Genomic DNA, 7,052 nt, shown 5'->3' with positions numbered 1-7,052 from the left:
ATCATCTTGGATTTTTAACTGGGATCATTGTCACCTTCTATTTGCAACCAGTGGTGTGTTTCAAAATTTTTTACTACCAGTTCTGTGGGTGTGGCTTGGTGGGCATGGCATGGCTTGGTGGGCGTGGCAGGGGAAGAATACTGTAAAATCTCCATTCCCATCCCACTCCGGGGGAAGGATACTACAAACTCTCCATTCCCTCCCCAGTCCAGGGGAAGGTTACTGCAAAATCCCCATTTCCTCCCAATCAGCTGGGACTTGGGAGGCAGAGAATAGACGGGGGCAGGGCCAGTCAGAATTTTTACTACCGGTTCTCCGAACTACACAAAATTTCCGCTACCGGTTCTCCAGAACTGGTCAGAACCTGCTGAAACCCACCTCTGTTTGCAACCCAATTTGACCTTGTTCCTTAACCATTCATCATAGAGTTTAGCCTTCAGACATCATATCATCTTTGCTGCTCTTCTCTGCACTCTTTCTAGCATTTCAAGATCTTTTTTGTATTGTGATGACCAGAACTAGATGCAATATTATAATAGATTGATGGTTTTGCTTGATACACTTAGAATGCTAAGGCAATAGCTAGGTTCTTATAATACACCAAACCAGGGGTGAAATCCAGCAGGTTCTGACAGGTTCTGGAGAACCAGTAGCGGAAATTTTGAGTAGCTTTGAGAACCATTCCAACCCCACTCTGGCTGGCCCCAGAGTGGGGTGGGAATGGAGATTTTGCAATATCCTTCCCCTGCCACGCCCACCAAGCCACACCACGCCCACCAAGCCACTCCCACAGAACTGGTAGTAAAAAAAATTGGATTTCACCACTGCACCAAACCCTCAATCTAAACTTAATGTATTATTGGAGAGAGACTGTCAGAATTAGGAAGGAGGAGTTAAGCGGGGAATTAGTTTAGAGTCTCTATGTAGTCACAAGATGGCAAAATTCAGCCCCCCCCCACTGAATGTTGCTGAACCTTATCTAGTTTTACATAGATTTAATTAATTTAATTTAATTTAATTTATCGAATTTCTATGCCTCCCACTCCGAAAGGACTGTAGATGCAAACTGTCAGTCTGAGAAGATTCATATATCTATCTATCTATCTATCTATCTATCTATCTATCTATCTATCTATCTATCTATATAGTCTTCAGCAATAAAACAGTAAACCGAACCCTTTATGGATGGGCCTCTTGTTTGTGCTTGACACCTATTGTGTTATATGAATTCAGCCAATGTGTATGAATATGACAAATCACATTAACTCAATTTTATGTGACAATTAAATGCTCAGGTATAGGCTGAGGATTATCGTGATGACATTTAGCTGTAGCAATGTCAATCTGATCAAAGAAATGTAGTATAAAATAAACAAAATCCAATTAAATGAAATTTTAATCATTTATTTCTATAGATTTTTTAACAAAATCCATTTAAAATTCTACTTTGATTTCTCTTCTGAAAGAGACAGATGCCATCCCCTTCATCCAGGGAATTTTCCATTCCATTTTTAAACATCACCTTCTGGCTTAATCAAACCCTGCATTTTGTTCCTTAGTCTTAGTTCTGTTCTTAGTCAAGTTGATCTCTACAGTTGTATGACTGTGTGTACAATTTTCAGCTTTGGGGCAGCTTTTTCAAAGGCTGCCCACATGGGCAGTTCACCCTTTTGGCAGGAATATTTCATACTTTCTGTAGTAGAGAAAAAGAAAGGTGGAAGCTCACTGTGGATTTAGTTCTCTCAATTGCTTTTCACGGAATTGTCAGAGATATTAAATAGAGCTTTACTGCTTCTGACTGTACAAAGCAAAACTGCATCCCATGATTTCTGTAGATCAAAGTGCTATTAAAGCCACAGAAGCGAGCATTTATTTAAGCAATTGGCACTTCTTTTCAGCCCAGCTGGTCAGTTTGCTTCCATCAATTCAGGTGGGAACTGCATGTCCTTCTGCCACTGATCCGCTCGATGCCCGCATGTTACAACTAGAAACCAAGTTCCAGTGCAGTCCCAAATAAATGTATATTTGATTCGCAATTCGCTGTTAATCGGAGGCGTTCCATTACACCCATACCATTGTTGTTCATAGATTTTGCTCATTAGTTAATCACATTTCAGCTCCATGTTTAACACAGAAATCTTGCTGTAGCTGAATGTTCTTGGCATCAATACAACTGTTGGATCTTCCTGAAGAATTTAAATACGTTTCAGCTCTGAAAGAGCTAATATAAATTTTGACTGATTTCCATTTCTGAATACCTGCTGATAATTGCATTCGATTATAAAAAAAAAATCTAATTGAAGAAATATTAAAATAAAAGAGTTAGCTGGATGGTAAAATGTGTGTGTAAATATGTGTGCATGCCTTGAGGGGACATATTAGCAGGGGTGAAATCCAGCAGGTTCTGACAGGTTCTGGAGAACCGGTAGGGGAAATTTTGAGTAGTTCAGAGAACCGGCAACTACCACCTCTGGCTAGCTCCAGAATGGGGTGGGAATGGAGATTTTACAATATCCTTTCCCCAGGAGTGGGGAAGGAATGGGGATTTTGCAGTATCCTTCCCCTGCCATGCCCACCAAGCTACATCACACCATGCCCACCAAGCCACGCCCACAGAACCGGTAGTAAAAAAATTTGGATTTCACCACTGTTTATTAGATTTCTTTTCATTCTCTCCCCTCCCTCCCTCCCTCCCTCCACCCCTCTCTTCATACTGCCTGCCTGCCTGCCTGCCTGTCTGTATACAAACATAAACACATGTCAATTTTGTCTTATCCTGTTGTGCTATGCCTTGCTTTCTAATAGGAGGGTGAGGGTGAGGGTGAGATTGACCTGGCAATATACAACAGCTTCTTCTCACACATGGAAGAGCTTGAATGAAACCAAGTCATTCATCAAAGGAAATGTTCACCTCATGGAAGACTCACATTTTGTCTTTCATGAGGCTGATCTATAGAAGGTTACACAAAAAATATTACTTGGTAAAGTTCTGATGCTGGAAGCCAAAAGACAAATGACCATGAAATTACAGAGCCAGGTGACTGACCTCTGAAGATTGTTCCTCTTCCATATGTCTTCTTAGAATGGCTTGTAAGGGGGATTTACTTCCATTTTCTTAAAGAAAGCCTTGCTTTTCAAGTGGAACACCTTCAACCAATTTCAGTTTGTCTTCAGCAGCAGACTAGCAATGAGACTGTAGCTCTGGGAAAAGGTAATTGTAACAAGAACACTCTCTGACTGCATCCTGCTGCCCTGGTAAATTGTGCAGTGCTGAGACACAACGCATTTGAAGTCACATCATCACCAACATTAATATGCTTTGGTCTACCTGCTGTTGGAAGAAACACCCATCTGTTCTAAGCTGGGAGAAAGGCACTGGAGACAAAATGGAGGATGGAGGCTGATTGGAAAGATGGCTTAATGATGGACAGAACCACCAAGCACGTGTGATTCTGGGCAGATGACAACATGGAGTTGAGAGTGAGGGTTTTTTATAATTTCCCTTGGGCTTTGAACTTGAGCTTCCTGTTCCTGTGCAAGAACATGTATTCAATTGGCTGTTGTCAGACTTCCATGGGGCCATGTAGGGATCATGTTTGTCTGAGCTAAATTTGGTTGAGGTTTGCTGGGGGTGGTGCAACTGAGATGATGCAGTGAAGGAGCTTGTGTTCTGAAAGGGTGTTGGGCAATTCCTATTATGGCTTAATGCAGGGCTGTCAAACTCAAGGCCCGGGGACCGGATCCAGCCCATGGGGTGCTTAGATATGGCCCATGGGACTGCCCTGGAAACAGTGAAGGACTGGCCCGCGGTGCGTCTGTCAGTGAAAACTGAGCTTGGGAGGGCTGTGCATGGCCCACCCAGGCTCCATTTTCAACCAGGACAGTCTCCTGCAGCCCTCTGCCAGTGAAAACAGATTCTTTTTATCTCATTTTCACTGGCAAAGGGCTGCAGGAAGCTGTCCTGGCTGAAAATGGGACCCAGGGGCTACACATGGTCCCCTGAGCTCTATTTTCACTGGTAGAGGACCACGCCCCCCCATCCTGACCCCCCCCCCAAGGTCAAACACAACCCTAATGTCGCCCTCAATGAAATCAAGTTTGACACCCTTGGCTTAATGGCTTTGTCTTGGTTTGGATCTTGAGTGAGGGCTAGTCCTACCATTCTACCTAATTCTGCCTTTGTTCAAAATATCCTGTCTTGAATGGATTACCAAATCTGCATTTCTGAAAGCTGGCCTATCCCAGTATCTGCTTGAGGACATGGAGCCGGAGCTCTGAGTTTCTGTCTCCCTTAATATTTTTTAATTTCTCTTTTAGGGGAAATATTTTATCCTCCCTTTTTTAATATTCTTCAAAATATTTCATTCTTCTACAGTAGGAGGGGTGGTGGTGGCTTCTCACTCTGCTAAGAAAGCTTTTCTAGTTGCTCTACATTGTTATTCAGGAGTATTCGTTGAACATTCCCATATCAGTAGCTATTGGAATTTGCAATCCAGTGCATCCTGTTTGGAGAAGCTCATTGAAGAATTACTGACTGATGGAACTACAGATGCATAGATAAGGTGGCTAGCTAACATTATCATTACAACTCTACTTGCAGAGATAATAGTTATTCCTTCTTTGCTGCAGTCCCTAAATAGTCTCTTCCAGATTGAAAACATATTCTTGCAGAGCAAGGATGTGGTGTACTCAGTGGTGAAATCCTACCGGTTCGCACCGGTTCGGGCAAACCGGTAGTAAAAAAAAGCTACTGGTTGGTCTGAACCGGTATTTCCGACGATCAGCTATGCTGCGTGATTTAAAATCGCTAGAAAGCAGGAAATCCTGCTTTCTGGTGAAATCTAAATCACGCAGCACAGCTGTTTGCCCACCTTGCTGTCCCAGTTATCTTCCCAAGCCTCTTTTTTCCGCGAGCAGTGTGTGTTTGGTGCATAGTGCACATGCACATGTGCATAGCGTGCAGTCTGCACTGTGCATGTGCGTACAGCATGCGTTTGATGTTCACTGTGCATGCGCACACACACAGCGTGCATTTGGCACACATTGCACATGTGTGAGCGCAGTGTGCGCTTGGCTGCACCGTGCATGTGCGGGCAGTGAACTGGTGGCAAACCGGGGAGGATTTCACCAGTGGTGTAGCCCTAGTCTTGAATTTAGAAGGGAAAAAAGTGGGATGCAATCAACTATTCGTTCTTAAAGAGACAGAGGCAAAGGCTGTGGGATTGCTTGAGTAAATAGAACAGCAAACTGCATTGCCTCTGTGTGTGTGTGTGTGTGTGTGTGTGTGTGTGTGTGTGTGTGTGTGTTGACAGAAAAGAGAATCATCTGACAATGACCCTTCCCCAATGCCTCAAAGCACTTTTTCTACCAGGGATTCTTGTTCTTGTAGTGCCAACACATCTGGGACAGATGTGAAGGAGCTGGAAGCCAACCATCACTTCAACCCTCTTTCTAGCTGAGACTGGGTCATTAAGAAGCAGTAAAATAGGATCCAGAGAAGATCAGGATAAAAAAAAAAACTTTGGCCATTTGCTTCTGAGGGAATCATAAATAAACATTACTATTTCAATAATTTGCAACAATCTGAAATAAAAACTGCCGTGAATTTAACAGTGTTTATTACTGTATTGCTGCTTTCTCTTTAAAATAAAACTAGCGTTTTATTGGCCTGGAGTGTCCTCTAGTGGCCATAAAACCTTCCTCCTATTTCACATCTCCGAAAAAAATTCTCCCTAGTCAAAACTACTTTTAAATTTCAGTGACATTAATGACAAAATCTTCTTGGGACTGATTTATGTTTATAATAACTTTCAAATAAATAAATGTATTTTGAATGATTTCATTTTGTTTTTCAGATTGCATAGAGTACAAAGTCAATCCCCAAATCGTACTGAATAAAATGAGTTTATTGGGGACTTTTTGTCCCTGTAAAATTGTCACTGCAGTGCTGGAACTTAGTCGACTCTGGCTGCTCTTGAAAAGTTCAAGCTGATTAGCACCTGGATAGGAAATATTGTAACTGACAAAAAAAAAATATTGTAATCTTGAGCAGGGGTGGACAACTATGACAACTTCAAGACCTGTGGACTTCACCTCCCAGAATTTCTGAGCCAACTAGGAACACGAGGAAGAATTGCAACCAAGGCACAACAGCCAGATAAAAGAAATCTTAGTCTGGACTTGAAATGTAATTTGAAAAAGCATTTCATGTGTGACCTTCCCTGGTTCTCATGAAGATAAAGAAATGAGGAATGGGAAAGTGCATTCAGACTTGCAAAATTCTGTCATTATAACTTTATAATAAAAATAGTATTGCCAGATTTTTTAATTTGCCTACCTTGGTCCCTCCCAAAATTGTTCAGTTTACTTTTGAAATGATTCCTGATCTCCTTTGAAAGTGCTGAATATAAGTGACATATGACTTATTAAATAATTGGAACATAGTTTTCTGAGGAAAAAAGCTAGAAGAAGATTAGTGGGTAGAGTCTTTGAACATCGGATTTCTAGAAAATTGGAAAAAATAATTTAATATAATTTAGAAGTTATTTTTTAAAAGGAAACGTACACTTTTAAAAGAAGGAAAAAAGAAGCAGTGAAAATCCTTGTCAGATTTAATACAGTACAACATTTTCTTAAACATTTGTAGAATAAAGTAGAATATGGAATATGAATTTTATTGATTTACTGTAAGTTGTTGGGTTTCTTTTTTGCTTTGAATCAATATCTAAAGGAAAATGACATTTTTTCTAGAAAGTAGTGCATGTAAGTGGCCTGCTAAAATCAATATTATTCCCATAAAAGAAATTGTACATGATTTGTTTTGTTACATAAGTTGTAACAAGAATTCTTAGGTTTCTACCCATTGACTGATGGTAACTGGAGACTATTCCAAAAGAGGAGAATATTTGTAGCTTAAAGTTGAATTATGCTCTCTGAACCAGGGGTGAACTCCAGCAGGTTCTGGAGAATCGGTAGCGGAAATTTTGAGTAGTTTGGAAAACTGGCAAATGCCACCTCTGGCTAGCCCAAGAGTGGTGTGGGAATGAGATTTT

This window comes from Pituophis catenifer, unplaced genomic scaffold, assembly GCF_029215685.1.
Source record: "Pituophis catenifer annectens isolate HBS135680 unplaced genomic scaffold, rPitCat1.0.hap2 SCAF_6, whole genome shotgun sequence".
NCBI lineage: Eukaryota > Metazoa > Chordata > Lepidosauria > Squamata > Colubridae > Pituophis > Pituophis catenifer.
Note: the sequence above shows the minus strand (reverse complement) of the source record.